General features: G+C 45.5%; 1 protein-coding gene across 1 annotated transcript in view; it reads right to left on the reverse strand.

Annotated features, from left to right (window-relative positions):
* Positions 1-16,755, reverse strand: part of WIPF1 (WAS/WASL interacting protein family member 1) — a 119,034-nt gene extending 102,279 nt beyond the window's left edge. Inside the window, exon 1 of the mRNA XM_061185065.1 lies at positions 16,571-16,755. The gene's annotated coding sequence lies outside the window, so the exon portion shown is untranslated. The remainder of the gene's footprint in view (positions 1-16,570) is intronic.
* Between the last annotated feature and the right edge of the window lie 1,979 nt (positions 16,756-18,734).

The raw sequence follows: 18,734 nt of genomic DNA on the forward strand, positions 1-18,734 counted from the left end.
TCTCTTAAATTCCCAGACCCCAGAATCTTCACAGTACAAGGTTCCTGCCTGTGGCCTCTGTACTAGGACCAAGTTTATTCATGCAGCTCTCGTGCCTTGGGCCCTTCTGAGGTACCTCATGGGGGGAAAAAGGAAGAACTCCTTGGGCTGACGTACTGAACAGGGTCAGTTAAAGCACACGCTGCCCTCTAGTTCCTCCTGGCAAGCAGGCCACTGCTGGTTTCGTGAGAGTTCATCAGTTTACACTGGAGCTGGGACGGTAAGATCAGGAGAAGGTGGGCCCCACCTGCACCCACCAGGGCTGGCCCACAGCAGTCCCCTCCGTACCCCGTGACCACGCAGAGGGAGGGCCGGAAGCCACTTTCCCACTCCGCACGCCATCCAGGCTTAAGGAGGGGGAGGAGCAGCAATGAGGCAGCAGCCTGCACGTACCAGGGAGGCAGGACAGGGGGTGGCTGCTGCTGGCACAGCACATGTCACCAAAACTGTCGTTCTAACCAAGCCAAGGCACGGAGACCGCAGACCTGGGCAGCATGACCTTCTAAATTTGAATCCTAGCTCTGCCTCTGGTTTCTTCCTTAATTCTATAACAGAAGGGTTCCGGGTCACATCAGAAAAACACAAAGATCCTGTTACCCTCTGACCAAGAGCAGTGACCTGTGGATTTGAGGTTGGAAAGGCCCCTTGGGGCTCAGAGCAGCGCACCTCCCTGAAAACCTTCCCACATCGGACCGGGCTTGAGAATGGAGTGGGTTTTGTTTTACCTCCTGCTCTCTGGAGAGCTCTTCTATTCTGTCCTTCCCTGGGCTTTGAAGAGATGGCCAGATAAGCTGCCAGCGGGGCCTGAAGGAGTAAAGCAGCCCTGCCCCTTGGGGAGGGGACCTTTAGGGACTGCTGGTCCAGGTCTCTGCAGGCACTGTGGAGAATGCCCCTCAATTGCCCCCAAATGCTTCTGCTGAGGGTGGGATCACACTGACCAGGGCTGAAATGAGCCCTGACAATTTTACCTTATAGCCCACTTTGGGCTTATTTTGAGGCAGTACAGCCCAGAGGTGGGGAAAACAGCTCTGGATGCCCTTCCAGGCCTGGGTTTCTGTCTTTATGTGACTTCCTCTCCATTCTTGCCTGTGGGGATCCCTGGGTCATTGCTCTGCAGGTACGAAGGTGACCTGTAGTTGTCCCTGTCTGCAGAAATGGCTGTCGAGCCCTGTGGTTCTGGCTGCAGACAGGGGCAGGGCTGCCCAGAGCCCCCTGGGCAGGCCTCCGCAGGCTGCCTGAGCCTCTTCCAGGAAGGGCTCGATGTTCTCCATCCCAGCAGCGGAGCAAGAGCCCTGTAGCGGGCAGGCCTCTCGGGCCCCAAGGCCAATATGGCCAGAGCTTGGCTAAGGCCTGGCTGCCTGACAACAGCAGGGTTTTGAGAAACATTTTTCTTTATGTATAAGAAGTGACCATTTCCTCTTCTCCCTCACGTCCCTCACTGAACTCTGCTATAAGCCGAGTCAGTTTGATTCCCTAACCTCCAAAAGAGACTTGAGCAGAGGGTACCAGGGACTTTCTAGAAGGCAGAGGCTCAGTACTGCAAACTCCCTGGGAGCAGCTGCCATTGGAACCCTGCCTTGCCTTTTCCTCACCTGGGCTTACTGCGTCCTGTACCTGAAGGAGGTGTCCAGCTGCATCCCTCACATCTTTTAAGTCAGTGTTAACCTTGGCCCTGCCCAGCAAAGAAATAGACCATTCTATGTTTCATCTGTAATTTAATAAGAAAATCACTTACAGAATATTTTATACAGTCTCAGGCAGGGGAAAGAGAACTGCACTGGAACTCAGCAGGCCTGTTACCAACTAGCCATTGGCCTTGGGAAAGTCACATGACTTCTCTGGGGTTCTCCTTCTACCAAGAGGTTAGGCAAAATGGTCTTCATCTTCACTTGGCTTCCCATGTCCAACATTCTGGGATTTTATGAAAGATTCTACATTTTATAGTTGAATATTATACTCTTTCCCCACAGGTTGAATGTCATTCATTTATTCTTTTTTTTTTTTTAATTTTAATTAATTACTTTTTTTTTTTTGGCTGTGTCGGGTCTTCGTTGCTGCGCATGGGCTTTCTCTAGTTGTGGCGAGCAGGGGCTACTCTTCGTTGTGGTGCACGGGCTTCTCACTGCGGTGGCTCCTCTTGTTGTGGAGCATGGGCTCTAGGCACACAGGCTTCAGTAGTTGCAGCACTTGGGCTCAGTAGTTGTAGCACTTGGGCTCAGTAGTTGTGGTGCACGGGCTTAGTTGCTCCGTGGCATGTGGGATCTTCCCGGACCGGGGATTGAACCCGTGTCCCTTGCATTGGCAGGCAGATTCTTAACTACTGTGCCTCTAGGGAAGCCCCCCTTCATTTATTCTTGAGAACATCATGTGTCACTAGTCAATGATACTAGGCAGCATTTGTGACACTCTAGGAAGATTTTCTTCCTCATTAGAGACTGCTGAAGTCTTAGGGGTCATTTAGAATGTATGGCTGTGATGGGTGTCAGGTGTTAAAGTGGGTGATTCAGAGTAAAGCTAACGTGGTACTCCAAACACCATGAAAACAGCAGGCCCTTCTGCTGACAGGTCAGCTGCTGGTCTTTATTTTTTCTGGCTGTCCTTTTTGCAATGCATTGGTGACACTAACCCAGAAGTATGCAGAGAAACAGGAAGTCCAGGTTACTTCCCCAGAACAATGGATCAATGGTCAACCATCTACATGAAGAAAGCTGGGGCCACCTAGGTCCTTTACAACTGAATGTCCCTTACTGAAGGGGCAGGTGGGCACTGTGGTTCAGAGCAGGCTCTGAAGCCACACGGACTGGACTGAATCTCACCTCTGCCAAGTTAGCCATGTGAACTTGGACAAGCTGACTATCCTCAAAAAAAATTCCTCATCTGTAAAATGAAGATAATAGTGTCTGCCTCATAGGGTTGTTATATGGATTCAGTGAGTTAATTCAGAGCACTTAGAACATTACCTGGTACATACTAAGCAATATCTATGTTATTAGATGCTATTATTATTACTACTTGTCCAAACATCATTACTAGAAATCTGAAGAGGAATAATTCATTCCTGACTTCTGTGAGTAAGCGAGAGAAGGCAGGCACCCTCTTGCTTCCGTTTCCTAATGACTTCTTTGTAAGGGCGGCCACAGCTTAGTGCAGCCCACCACTTTTCCCTGCACTTCCAGGGCCCCCACCCAGCAACCTCCTTAGGTCAGGAAGCTCCTTACCCTGCAGAGGACGCTTAGGATCCGAGTCCCTTCACTCCCACTGCTGAGGTGTCTCCCCGTAGCTCAGGACCACCAGATTCTTTCCCTGTTGTCACTGCTGACCTCTGTACTCTCTCCACCACCAGGAACTTCCTCCCTTTTCCTTCCTCCCTCTGTGTTGCTGGGGCCAGAGCTGAAGGGAACAAAGGGGAAGTTTCTACTAGGCCTCCATCCTTCCATGGGCATCTGGGTTGGAACTCAGAAAGCATCTTCTCCTAGTCACAACCTTATCTACAAATGGTGGTTGGGCTCCCTCGGGCACCAGTCCTAAGGTTCAGCTTCCCGGGTGGCCAAGTTTGTCTAACCTCTCTGTAAAGCAAAGAGTCCACAGGGGTACCATTTACCAGTGTGTTGGTCCAGGATCTTTCTATGCACAACTGGAGACCCTGTAATGTTAGCACCAATCTCAAGAAGCAAGAGCAGTGTGCAGTTTCTTGGATGCCATCCAAGATGGTCTGCCTCTGAGCCAAAACAGCAATGTGTTGTTCCTCAGACCAGGATTAAGAAACACAAACAAGACACTCAACCAGCAATGGTCACAACCACCAATCAATAGTCACTGCAGAACTCCCAAGGCAAAGCCCCAAGTGGGTATTTTTCTCCACCCTCGGAAATCCCCACCATCGTACTGAACATCCTCCAAAGCACACACTTACAGTCACCTGCATATGGTGTTTGGTCTGAGACGGTACAAAGGGCACATTAGTGAGCAATGACCTCTGCTTTCTGAGACACTGCAAAGGCAGATGTGTACAAAACTCAGCAATCCATGTGCTTTCCCAGCAACATTTAGAATTGGTACTTCCTGGCTCTATCTGAAGTGTTCTTTAAAAGGGGTAAGCCAATGACATGTGTGTGCACGTGTGTGTGGGGGGGTGTGTGTGTGTACACATGCACCCGTGGGTGGTAGATGATGAGGACACATGGTTTCAGGGTTGGGACCATGTGTGCACTAATACAGAATAAAAGTGAGTATAATGGATGTGTGTAGGCACACACGAGCTAGTGTGATTTTCATTGGATGTAAATAAAACAAGATCTGCCAGGCATACCTGGACTCACCTGGCTCACATCTCACTCCCACAAATAACATTACAAGAAAATCTTGGGATAATAGCTAATGGTCTTTTTTCAAGAAGACAATAAGATTCAAGTATTAATGAAGAACCCTATGAGTTCCACGTAATACAGCCACAGTATTTTAGCTAAATGAGGAATGCGATAAACATCTATTTCTCTCCCTTATTTACCAAATACTTAGTCAAAAACAGGTAAAGTAACATTTCAGACTTATCAAATTTCTGACTGATAAGTTAAACTGTTAACAACTGCATCGTTTAGACAGTGCCTTATCTGGTGATGTCGGGTCTGTCCCATCACAGGCATCGCAGACATCCTAGCCTCAGTCTTCTTCCCATTCTTACAAATTCCCCTACTCTATTTTTGCACAGTGTTTTATTGTTGTCAAGGTCATGTGACCACTAGGCAACAAAGCTGGGATTATAAAACAATGGTAAACTCCTAGTCTACTGCTCTTCTGCACTTTTCACTTTACTACTCTACCTTTAGCAGAGGATTCAGTGCAAAAGGAATTAAGTAAATAAGCTGGTTGATATCAGGTCTTAACCTGAAAGTGACTTGACTTTCAAGAGTCTATTTCTGAGGATTGATGGACATCCAAAACCAGGGGCAGAGTGAAAGTGAAGGTAGGGCAGAGGGAACATATGCCCTCAGGCAACAGCATATGAGGGCCCCAAGAAGCTGAGTGTTTGCAAATCCCAATGCCAAAACTATGGCCTGTGCCCAGTTCCCCCTGGACACCACTTTCTCTCACTGCCACTCTCTGGCTAAAACCTAATACAGCTACCTACCAAGGCCAACCAGGTATCCAGAACCCAGTCCGGACTTAGGACTCTGGCTAGTTGAGGGCCAGTGGATTTCTGGCCTTGAGAATGACCTGTTTTTTTGAGTGGTGGAGAGTTCAGTCCTGCTGGACTGGGCCACCCATGGAGACTCAGGGTCTAGAGATTTTCCTGTTCTCATCAGACCTCCCATCTTACTGCACTGAAGTCTCCATTAAGACTGACTGTGAGAGGCATACGGACAAGGCTGCATCCTGTGAACTCACTCAGCTCCCGTGGACCTTAGGGTTCTGCACAAGAACACACATTCTGAGGAACTCCTCTGGCTCCATTATGCCAGGACTTCAGCCTCAGTCTCGTCCGGAACCTTGTGCTTCTCCCTGCTTTAGCCTGGCTCCCTCCAGGCAGACACGTCAGTTTGCCCGTCTAGTCTGTGGCCTTTTCCCAGCAGGAGGCCCTTGGCTTGTCGGAGCCCCAACAGTTTGGCAGGATGTACACACTGATCCTTCCGGGGACACTGACCTGGACCATTCAGCCTCATTCAGGAGATCCAGCTCTCAGAGGGTCCAACTCTGATGTGTTCTTTCTTAAGCAGGACATCCCTTTATGAAGCTTCCTAGCCTTTAAAACACTCACATTAAAAATAGAGCAACACTTTATTATGGCAGATATCAAGGACTCACAGGGCTTCTTAATTTTCAGTTCCAACGTCTGCTGCCCAGACACAATCTTTTTGCCATCTGTGTCAGGTTAGTTACAAAGCACTGTTATTATTCTGGGCTACACAATGTTGGCCCGACCTACCCAAATACAAGAAATTTTGCGGATTGATTTAGTTATTCTGTTCATATAAATGAATCCAGTTGTACAGCTGTTTCTGATTAACCAATGTACTGCTGGAGTTATATACAAATAATTTTATAGTGAACTCAGCAACTACAAGGACAGGAGCAGTGGAATCTAGTCTCACCTCCCAGAAAAACAAGCACGAGCAACAAGGGCAGGGGCTTTCAACCACACTCCAGGTTTAAATTCCTATCTGCTATGATTCACTTTTTCCTCTTGATGTAATTCAGCATAACTTATAACTAATGCTCTCAAAGAATGTTTGTCTTCAGACTTTAAGATTCAAGAGGGAAACCCAGTTAGCTGTGCAAGCTTAAAACTCCTTTAAAATTTCCCATCTTTGCGTTTTGTAAGTTTCCATTTTTCCTGGTAAGACATTTATATTTCCTGAGACAATTTCTTACATAATATATTTCAGAAAGAGAAAATTGGAATCAAAAGGTCTGTATTTGCTTTGTTATATGTAGATATCAAGTGTTTTGTTTCATTTCAATACAGAACAATTAAGCTCAGTGAGCTTAGGCTCAAGTTTCTCTTCTCCAGGTCTAGAAGACAAACCATGGGCACATTAGAAAATTAAGGAAAAGACAGGGCATGAATAATTCAAATGAATGGAGTTAAAAAAAAAAAAAAAGGTAAAGAGAGTGACAAGTGCTCCCTAAAGAAATCATTTGAAACAAAACAGGAAAAAGAGATTAGAAAGTTTATACTTCTAAAATGAATTACACTGGCAAGGATGTGGGGAAACAGATATTTTCAAATAGTTTTAGTAGGACTATGAATTACTACAACTTTTAGAAAGTAATACCACTTTAGGGACTGTGACAGAAATCAAAGCTTCTGTATGTTAGTATGTTCTGAGCGCATGGATATTCGGGGAAGAACTGTAGTAGCACAAAACTTGAAATAATATGAATGGCTAAATTATGGAATATCAATCAGCTATAATATAAATGAGTTTTTAATTTGGAGAGAATGGCTATAATGTTTTGTTATGTTAAAAAAAAAAACAAAAAAAAAACTTGGGACTTCCCTGGTGGTGCAGTGGTTAAAAATCCGCCTGCCAATGTAGGGGACATGGGTTCAATCCCTGGTCCGGGAAGATCCCACATGCAGCGGAGCAATTAAGCCCGTGAGCCACAACTACTGAGGCTGTGCTCTACAGCCCGCGAGCCACAACCTCTGAGCCTGCATGCCACATCTACTGAAGTCCATGCGTCCTAGAGCCCATGTGCTGCAACTACTGAAGCCCACACACTCTAGGGCCCGCGTGCCACAACTACTGAGCCCGCTTGCTTGCAACTACTGAAGCCCGCGTGCCTAGAGCCCATGCTCCGCAACAAGAGAAGCCACTGCAATGAGAAGCCCACGCACCGCAACGAAGAGTAGCCCCCGCTCACCACACTACAGAAAGCCCACGCGCAGCAATGAAGACCCAATGCAGCCAAAAGTAAATAAATAAAATAAATAAAAAATAAATCTTGTGGATATCAAAAAAGATATCTTCACCCCCATGTTTATGGTAGCATTATTTACAATAGCCAAGATAAGGAAACAACCTAAGTGTTCATCAATGGATGAATGGATACAGAAAATATCTCACACACACGAATATTATTCAGCCAAGAAAAAGAAGGAAATCCTTCCATTTCTGACAACATGGATGGATCTTGAAGGTATTATGCTAAGTGAAATAAGTCAGAAAAAGACAAATATTGTATGATCTCACTTAAATGTAGAATCTAAAAAAGCCGAACTTGTAGAAACAGAGATTAGAATGGTGGTTACCAGGGCCGGGGTAGGGTGGGGGGAGGCAGGAGAATTGGGAAGATGTTGGTCAAAGGGTACAAACTTGCAGTTAGAAGATGAATAAGTTCTAGGGATCTAATGTACAGTATTGTGATTATAGTTAACAATACTGTTTTAAATACTTGAAAGTTGCTAAGAGACTAGATCTTAACTGTTCTCATCACTAAAAAGAAATGATAATTATGTGACATGTTGGAGGTTAGCCAACCTATGGTGGTAATATATTACAATATATGAGTGTATCAAATCAACTCTTGTATACCTTAAACTTATACAATGTTTTGTGTCAATTATGCCGCAATTAAAAATCATGTAGCCTAATGTGTATAAGGTTTCTATTTTTAATAGAAAAACTATATACGTGCTTATATATTTGTATATAGTTTTATAAGCAAAGGGAAAAGAAGGGCACACCCCAAACTGGTAATATTGATTACCTCGAGTGGTTAAATTTGAGAGACATAGGAGAAAAATTAACTTTTTCTTTGTATACGTCTTTCTCTTTTATTTATATCAAGCACATAATACTTTTGTAATCTCAACAAGGTAAAAACTATAATTTAATTTTTTTTTAAGTGATAAGAGTCACACTTTCAGCAAAAACAAGGAAGCAAAGACTGAATTACAAAGACTGAGCGCCTGGCTTGGTGGTTGACAAAAGGGACATGTTTCATCACAGCAAAGTAGAGATGATGTATGCAAAAATTCTGTACAGAAAGGAATGTTATGGTTAAAGTAATACCATAATACCCCATGCACAGTCCTTTAACCAACTGAGAATTGTTTTCTCTTTTTCTTCTGCCAGTTTCTCATCAAAGGGAGAAGATTAAGGGGGGGAAGGTTTACAATGTTTAATTAATAAGGTTCTAGCTCCAACATCTTTGTAAAGTATCACGTAAAGTAATCCCCAATTTTAACAATGATCTAATTTTTTATTTTGTCTCAAACAACATGTGAGGCTTTTTTTTTAAACAGTGCTAAAACTCTAGGGAAGAGAATAATGTGGAATTTTACTCACAAACCCTGGGATTATTTAAACTGATGCTTTGGGTTAAATTTTAAACCATGCGCGGCAATCAAATTCTAGCTCTAATAGATAAGAATAGGCACTGCTAAAGTCAATTACTACTTTTTAAAGATTCTTAAAAAGACTTCAACTACTTTGCCTTTTTCTAGGCCCTCAAAAATTGAATTAGAAATTTCAGTACCATCTGAAAACTTGTCTTAGTGTCCCCCAGCCTGCCTTCTGGGACCTGGGAAAGCTAACTGGTTTCGTCTTGTTTTATTCTCTCTGCCCCCACCCTTTTGTCTCAATCCATCACCCTGGTCCTTCCTGAAAGTCCCTTCCGCAGCACATACATGTGCTCCTTACATTACATGAGGCTGCTCAAGAACACCCATTTCTTCCCCTTTTATCTCTGGCTGATCTGTCTCCACTATTTAAATATCCATCCCCATAACACAAGTCTATCGTGGTGAAGACACTGATCCCACTGTTTACATTTTAAAAAAAAAATAGCTAGGGTACATGTTTTCTCAAGATCTTCTCCAAGGTCTAAAGGTTCTCTGCTTTCAAAATCTATCCTGCCTAGGGCAGAAAATAGTCTCAGAGTTTCCGGAAATATTGTTTGATAACATGTTCAACACTTCAAAATTGCATCAAAGATGTGGCCAGATTTCTTTCTTGGTCCCTCCCAGGCCTAAATTCTTCAGTCAACAGACCTAATCTCCTGCATACGCCTATAGAAAAATGCTTGGGAAGTTTCAGAAACGGGCTGGGTGACACACAAGTGGTTGAAAAGCAAGAAATTCAACCAACTGCCCATTTGGTCTGTGTAAGCCAACTAAATGATTATATTGATGCTGTCACTGAATTGGTTGGTTGTCTGACTTGACTCAATGGACTAGTTGTCTGGGCATCATTAGCAAGAGCTAACAGATGAGAAGATGGTCATTGAACAGGAAAATATATCCACCCCGACAGCAGAATGCCATGCAACTATTAAGAACATAGTAGCAATATATCCAAGAAATGCTAAAACTATCAGGCAAGCAAAATGCAAATAACCCAGTCTCAAACATGTGGGGTGGAGGAGGGAGAATAGGAGGAATGTAATCAAACTGTGTTTAGCTGTTACAATGAGGTAAGGTGTACACATTACATATTCAGTATTTAAAGTAACCAAGTATTGCCTATGAGAGAAGAAATATATTTAAATAATGTAAATGTGTGTGTGTATATATATATATATATATAAAAACATATATAGATGTGTATTGCCTATGTAAGAAATATAGAACATATGTAAAATTAACTTTTATTTTAAATCGTAATTGACTCCTCTGGCCAAGGAAACTATTTGGCCCTCAATTTCCCATTTTATTCACCATTTCCTTCCTCCTGCAGACACCTCTTACCTAAGAGGACTATTTATCCTCCAAATACAAAGGAGTCTGTGGCAGTCTGGGGAGAGGCTAGTGTCCTTCAATTTTGCTTAAACTCCTTTCTCAAGTTGTACATCACCTCTTAGCTCAAAGAAAAAGATGGAAAATCTGTGGGTGGGAGAGCCTGAACACTCACTAATGTGGAAGTGAACCACATACAGGTATTAGATCAGGAAATGTTACTTCTTAGGTTCTACAATAATAATTTCCACATTCCCCACAAGAACACAAAATCCCATTCCTTTATTATTAGGATCATTGTTATTTTTCAATTTGGAAGAAATAAAGATAAACAGCATTTAAAGATAATTACATATGTGATGAAAAGTAATGTATTATACATATCAATCATGGTGAAGGATGAAATCACTCTTAGGATGAAACTTGTTTCCCAGCATCTTCAGAAGCCAACATCAAAATCTACTTTGCCTTCGTAAAAAATTCACTCACCTCAAACCTTACAACCAGAGTGGTGGAAATAAACTGCCATTCAACAAACATTAATTGAGAACCTACTATACAAGAACCTACTGTTTCTGACAGAATGTTAAAAAAAAAAAAAAAATTAAGTTATTTCCTTCAAAGAGTTTACAATCTAATGAGGGAGAAAAAAACACATGCAAGTGACTCCAATACAGAATAGAGTGGATTCCGAGCCACAGGTGAGGCCCAAACAGACAGCAATGAGAATTTACTAAGAAGAGGGAGGAATCGGCTCCAGAAGAAGACGGCGTTTCGACTTTTCTTCAGAAGCCTGTTTTTACAATGTGAACCATGTTCATCGAAGCCACTGAACTAACAAAATTTGTAGGTGATTGTGTCTCCTGTTTATTTTAGCTGTATTCTTCTCTTATTGAGTATTAACAAAGTCTGCTATTTTTCTTCTCAACAAGTACTTGTGGCCAATATGAAGAATCTATAGGATTCAACATACAAGTGAGGAGAAGGGCTGTGTCAAAGAAGAAATGGCAAAGCAGAGGCATATAGATGGGAATGGAAAAGAATCTTTGGCTGGAGTCCACAGCATGAAAAGTGGTGTATAATATAGCAGAAGGTGAAGTTAAGGGTTAAAAGTGCAGAGTTTGGAATCAGACTGCCCCAGGCTTGAATACTAGTTCTGTCACTAGCTGTGTGACCCTGGGCAAGTTACCAAACTTCTCTCAGTCTCAGGCTCCACATACACGTATAGAATCTACCTCAGGGGCTGTGTGACTATTTAAATGATTCAATTAAATGACACATAGTAAGTGGTAATGTTAAAGAAAGAAAGGAAAGGAAAGAGGGAGGGAGGGAGGGAGGAAGGAAGGAAGGAAAGGAAGGAGAGATTTTGTAAAACTTGGGCCAGATCACAGAAAGCTTTGAAAATTTGATTCATTTAAATTAATATAACTAAGCAATAAAAGGAAATTAAAAGGAAGATATTGAGTTACAATGGAAAGATGGCTTATTAGAAGAGAAACAATATATCCCTAGTAGGCAATGCTAAAATGTTATAGTCAGCCCTCCACATCTGCAGATTTTGGTATCCACAGGGGGTCCTGGGCCAATGCCCCTTGGATACCAAGGGATGACTACTTGTATAATATCACAGCAACATGGTTTTACAATATGAACCATGTTTCTGAAGCTTCTAAACTAATGAAAATTGTAGGTGATTGTTTTGCCTGTTTATTTTAGCTACGTTCTTCTTTTATCGAGTATTAGCAAAGTCAATTATTTTTGACTTCTCACCAAGTATGGACACCTGACCTGAAGCCTGCAATGCTGAGCAGGCTCCCCAGGAATCAGTCAACGCCTCTTGACTCCTGGTCGCCAGGGAACACGAGAGCAATGCTGCTCCCATCCAGTGGGCGTGGGTGCTACACCTGCGACCAAAGCAGCTTGGCCGGGGACAGGCAGTCCCCCTGGTCACCCCACACGGATGAGGGTCACCGTGTGACTACCACAACATGTTACCCCAGCACTTCCTGGTGCCAAAGGGACGGGAAAGTAGCACATCTTTCTTCCCCTGGCCCTTTATCTGCCCTGGTCGTCTCAACAGAGTAGCTTGACTGGCTAAGCAGATACCACAGGCTGGTAGCCCTCCCCTCACCCCCCATACTGATGTTCTCCTCTGTGACATCCCTCCTCCTCAGCTGTTAAGAGAATACATGAGGTGATCAGTGTGAAATGCTCAATAAACTACAGACAGCTGAGGGATTGTTACGTGCTAATTTATATACAAAGCAGTTCCTATGTTTAGGCTCTTTCTTTATTTCCATACGGAAAGAAGAATATCTACACAGCGTTTTGTGCAAATTAACACTGATAATAACAATGACCCACAGTCTCGGCCTTGGCGCCATCTTCCGAGAAACCTCCGCGCCATGAGAGCGAAGGTAAGCAGTCCCTGCCAGTGAGCTGAGGCTGTAAGAACTGGAGATTGTGGGAGTAGACGTGGCAAGGGAAGGCCGCCATCGTTCCAGATCACTGGGTTCTCAAGGGTGCCCAAGAGCTGTTGGGAGAGGAAGGATAGTTTGGGGAGAAGCAGAGGAGGTGGTGGTGGAGGAAGAAGCAAAGGCACAGGCTGAAGAGCAAAAGAAGAAAGATGGGGCAGAGGTCCAAGTAAACTCGTACACCCATGGAAGCCACAGGAGCAGAAACAAGGGAAGCCAGAGGCCAGGCACGCTGGTACAAGTCGTCGGACTGCATGCCAACTGTCTAGAACTTGTCTCAATGGATCTGGAACATTTATGGCCATTCTGATCGCCTCGACCACCTCTGAGAGACCCATCTTGCTGGTATCAAAACGGTCCCTTTCAGTCCTTTGCCCTGGACTTGTGACATTCTGGACTAGTTCTGTTCTCAGCTGTGGCTGAATGTAACATGTGTACAATAAATCATCTCTTTTGCTGTCTTAGCTGAAGAAAAAATAATAATAATAATGGCCCACAAATACCTAGCAGCAGCACTGTCCTGGATAATCTGCCAAGTGATTCACGTCCATGACTTCATCCGACCCTCAGAACAACCCCGTAGGTACAGGTGGTTACAGTACTCTGATTTTAAAGATAAAGAAACAGAAGTCGCAGAACATGTGGAAGACAGAGCTGGGAACGGAAGATCTGCCTGACCTCCTCGCTCACGGTTTTACCTTTAGGGACTCTGCAGGTGGTAGTACGTCAGTACCACCTGGGGGGGCTTTCAAAAATAGATTCCTGGGCCTCATCCCAGCCTTACAGAATCAAGCCTTTTTAAGTCACACCCATGACTAAGGACCAGCATACTTCAATACTGGCTAAAGCGTGTTAGGTAGATAGCATTACTCAACTAATTGAAGGTATTCTGGGGAATATGGTGAGCCTCAGAGTTTTTATTACTTCAAAGTATAAAAGGCACAGAGTTAATTATTTTAACCTGACCGTAATCACTACAAGGTGAGAACAATTGATAAATGTTGGGCTGGGCAATGAGGCCCATAAGGAAGTATTCATTCCTCCCAGGGAGGAGGAAACTGAACTGCTCCTCAATTGCAGCAGGGAAGATGGAACACAATGGACATGTGCCTATGAATCTTCCCATGCCTGGCACATGGAAGACACTTAGTAAACACTTGTTAGATAGACAAATGAGGGAAGACTGACTCCCTCCAGCTGGAAGTAATTTCACTCTCCTCTAAATTCCCTGTATTTGATCTGTACCTTTTTTTCATCTTATTTACCACATTCTACCCTGCATTCCTGCTGTTCAAAACCATGTCTCATCTCTACCAGAAGGTAAGCATTCAGGGACCAAACCCCATCTCCTTCTGAGCTAGGTCTCCCCTTCTACCCTGGCACAGGGCACAACAGTGACCCCTAAAAGGGACCCTCAATGCCAAATGAGCATGTTGCCTGATTTCAACTGTGAGCCGATTCACATACGTGGGTCCTGGCTATTCACAAGGCCTACCAAACCGTCCAGCACTGCAACATAATTGTGGATTGCTGGGTCACAGTGGCAGAGAAACCTCTGTGTGAAAATCATTAGGAATTTGGTAGACCTCACAGGAGGGCAGGCTTCCGGAAGATGACGGCTCTGGGAGACAGAATCCCAAATAACAGATGCTTAAAACTGAAGGGGTTACAGCAACAACAGCAAAAGGCACTTTTCTTTAATTCTGTTCTCCTGATGTGCACTGTAAAAACCATGCATGTTCCTAAAATTACAACCGTAGTGAGGAACACCCTGAAATATCTAAGACGGTGACACAGACCCAGTAACAAATACTTCCCACAAAAGTGGGCTCACCCCTGGCCAGAGCAACTAAGTCAGTGCGTTTAAAAAGTAAAGGCATCCCACCTTCTCCTCACTAGCCCGTCCCACCACTTCAGCCCTTTATTGCTCTTGTGTCTGTGTGGCCCTCCAATGCCTTGTGCTGTGCTGCTTTTTGCTGTTTCACACGCCATTATCCCACCTGATCCCCACACGATGAGATGGAGGAAGAGCAAAGGTTATCAACCCCATTTCTTGGATGAGATAAGTGAGGCTCAAGGTACACAATATGCATGATATGCCTAAGGGGCCAGAGGGTGGTTGAACACACAGTAGACACTTAATTGCTGAAATGAACAAACAAATGAAAGAAGGCATGAATCTCTCCACCTGGAAGTAATCTCATTGTCTCTAAATGTACCAGAACCTGATTTTACCTTGCTTACAAATCTCTCTGTTCTACATCACACAAACCTGAGTTTATGTGCTGCTCAGGGAGCCAAAATTATGGCAGAGGTTGGGTAGGTCCCAAGGAAGAAAATGATATTAAAATGTTTTAATAACATCTGCAGAGTCTAGTCTGCACAATTCCACTCAACAGGTAATGGGCTCCTACAGGTGGCTGCGGATTTGGTCCCTGAGAAACTCAACCTTGTGGGGATGTCAGGCAGGTAAAGCTACACAGCAAGAGTGAAGGCAGAGTTGTAAGCCCTGTAAAGAGGGATTAAGATGCAAATACGGATGGCCTATGCAGGATCTCTCACCTCCGAAAGTCAAAAGGTATTTTATACAAACTGAAAAGGAAAATCCTTCGGAGTTATTTTATCCGCTAGAGAAAAAGGCATTTTTTTGAGGAGGAAAAAATATGCCAATGACTCAAAATGAAGCTGCAGTATTGTTTTGGAATTGCCTTGGGAAACTGGCAAAAGAAAACCCACCTAGGGCGGGACTCTGTCCAGGGGCTCCGCGGCTGCACCGCCTAAAGCCTGGGACTACCCACGGCCAGCGATTGGGGGTGGGGTCCAGTGACCATGCAGGGGACAAGAGTGACACGCAATTTTCAGAAAAAGGGACCAAGTCCATCCAGTCACTGCTGACAACCTGAGAGGCTTCCCAGAAAACTGAGATAAAGTCAGGAGCCCGTGGCCCAGGAAGGAATATGTATTCCTCCGGGATTGAGCAGGACCAGAGGACCTGGCCAGGCTGGGCCCCTCGCAGACGCACCCTTTGTTAATCTCAAAGAGTTCAAAGTCTAACCACGAATTGAAGATTTGGGTCCCCCTGACTGGGTCAGCTGGTTTCTCTTACCCTTGCAACTTTCTTTAACTGTTCTTTTTTAAAAAGAAAATGCAGAGGGAATGAGACTGAAGTGAAGCTGTCCGGAAAGTTCGGGAGAGGCCCCGGGAGAAAAGCACTGACGGGGACTAGAAGTCCTCTAAGGTCACTGCACACATCGAACGCGCGCCTCTACACCGCCCACTGCGCGAGCAGCAGCCTGGGGCACCCGGCGGGAGGCGAGTTTGGGAAGCCGAGTTGCGGGATGGGTACGATTCCCCAGCGAAGAAAGCGAAGCGGCTCCAGAGCAGGAACTGTCCCCGGAGATGCCCGAAAGTCCCCATCCGCCGGCGCTGGGGATGGGGAGCAAGGGGGAAGACGCGCCCCAGCGCATCCCCGCGAAGCCCCTGCCGCGGGTACCCACAGCGCGAGCGGGGCCGAGCCCCCCGGGCGGCCCCAGGCTCGGCGGAGCCAAGCAGCGCGCCCAGCCCCAGAGGCGCCCGCGTCCGGAGCCCATCGGTTCGCGGCCCCTTCTTCCCCCGCCCGCCGGCCAGCCGGCAGGACGCGCGAGCGGCCGGGCCCGAGTCGAGCCCCCCAGGGGACCGCGCGCCCGCGCCCCCGCCCGCAGCGGACGCAGCCCCGACGTCCCCGCGGCCCCCGCCCGCGCCCACCCGGCGCCGAGCCGCGCCGCGCCGCCCAGCCCCTCCCCGGGGTCCCCGGCGGCTGCGAGGGTCGCCACGGGCGTTGCCCTGAGTCCCCGGAACCCGGTCGCGCCCTCGGTGGCGGCGGCGGCGCGTTCCTTACCGCGCAGCGGCTCCGTGGGGCTCCAGGGCCTCGCGGCGCACCGGGCATTTTTTTCTGGGAAACTTCTCCCCAGTCCGTAGGGCTGAGCAGCCGGGCAGGAAAAGTGCTCAGCGCCGGGAGGCTGCGACCATCCGGGAACTTCGCTGGGATGTAAACCCTCCCCCTCGGCTCCCCGTCCCCACCCCCCTGCGGCCCTGCCACATGTGGACGCGCCGCGAGGCAGCCGTCGGCCCTTCGCTCTCCTGTCTGCGCGCTGCGCCCGCGCTGCCTGGTGCCGAGGTTCTGCGCCCCGCGGCCTCGGGACCCTGGAGGAGCGTGGCAGTAGTGGGGCGGTTAGGAGTCTGGGGCTCGTGTGTCGCTCCGTCTCCCTCCCCTGGGTTTGCAGAGGAGCGGGAACTGGAAGGGGTGTTCAGCCGAGGGCCCTTTCCCCCAAGGACTGCAAGCTCTCCAGCTTCCTGCTGCCGGGGTTACCCCCCAACCCCGAGGGAAAGCCTTTTCTCATCGCCTTCTCCTCTGTTCTCAAAAGAAGGGGCCAGCTTTGAGACACCTTAAATAGAAATTCATCTTAAAAATGAATTTTAAAATGGAGTGGCGCCCACAGAGGCCCAGGGTCCATCCACATCTGTCTTCCTGAACACTGCGTGGGGACAGCAGTGCTACTCCTCTCGTGTAAAGATGCCCGCCCCTCCCCCCTACCGCCAGCACCAAGAATCGGCTGGGATTGAATGGTTTTGCTCCTAGTGGGGATGGATTTGTCATCAGCCACCCACATCCTCAAATACGGTGGCATCAACAGCAAACATTTGGAGAAAGCTGAGGCTCTACTCTGTTGCTGGAGCTGTTACTGACCGGCTCTGAAAGCCGCCATTTCCAGGCTCCAAAGAAAAGTTAATACTCACTAAGACGACACAGATGTTAGAACGTGTGCATTTGAAAAGAACAAGTTACGATCGATATAATAACCATTTAATCATATTGTTAAAATATCAAGGCTGTGTATCCCCTTAAATAAAAGCAGAAAAGGTGGGAACATAGGCACTTCAGAATTGATGTCCTAGGCTGAGAAGGTGTTTCATCCTTGACTTTAGGCTGTCTGCTCCTATGCCAGTTCCCATGTGCACACTTGTACCTTGACATGCTCTTAACAGATACAGTAATTCTTCTGGGAAAGAGGTTGGTAACATGGATAAACTTCCCAGTGACAAAATTTGTCCCTAAGTGTACCCATCTTTTAAAGGTTCATTATGTATTTCATCATTCGAAGCTTTTCTTTTTCAACCATTTCTATAGTGATATGCATATGCTTGCTATGTTTTATATAAAATGAAGACCATTGATTTCATATATCAGTATATTATTCCAGACTCGAAAAAAAAAGTCAGTAGCACTTACCACTGTGTATCATGGAAGTTAAGTCCAGGAGCTGGCTCCTATCAGCCCTCTAAACCTCAACTTTTGCTTCAGTCAAATAGGGATAACAATAGCTCTTACCTCTTAGGATTGTTGTAAGGATTAAATGTGATAATCCCTCTAAAGATGAGCAGAGTAGTGGCACACAAGTGGAACAGGAATTTTTACTTATCTTTAATTCCCCAAAGCCCAGTAGAGCTCCTGGCAACTTTTAAGGAATTGATTAAATATTGGTTGGGATAAGAACTCTCTTGAGTGTGTGTCTTTCAAGAATCCATATAAATTTTGCATTTGTACACAAAAAAGAAAATTAGGAAGATAAAATATCTGTCCATTCCCATTATTTCATCATTGGAAGCCAAAAATAAATGGTATTCTGCTGAATACCTGAATTGTCTACTGTTTTAAGTCACCCATAAAGTCAGTGATCAGTAGTCCAGAGTGTCCTGGCTCTCTCACCTCAGACAGCATTTCTCTCAATAAGGTCAAAACCTGAATAGTATTTTATCAGTGGTAATTTTCTAGTTTCAGTGAGTGGGCTATGGTTATGTTAGATGTTAACATTTAGGAAAGCTGAGTGAAGGGTACGTGGAAACATTTTTTACTATTTTCACAACTTAGTTGTAAGTTTCAAATAATTTCAAGTTGAAAAAGTTAAATTTTCGTCTTAAAAAGATCAAAACCTAAAATTCTACAACAGATACCTTCTTCCCTTGGGTGATGTTAAATTATGCCTTAAAATTAAGATACTGAG

Source organism: Eubalaena glacialis, chromosome 1 (genome assembly GCF_028564815.1).
Source record: "Eubalaena glacialis isolate mEubGla1 chromosome 1, mEubGla1.1.hap2.+ XY, whole genome shotgun sequence".
In the NCBI taxonomy this organism is placed as follows: Eukaryota; Metazoa; Chordata; class Mammalia; order Artiodactyla; family Balaenidae; genus Eubalaena; species Eubalaena glacialis.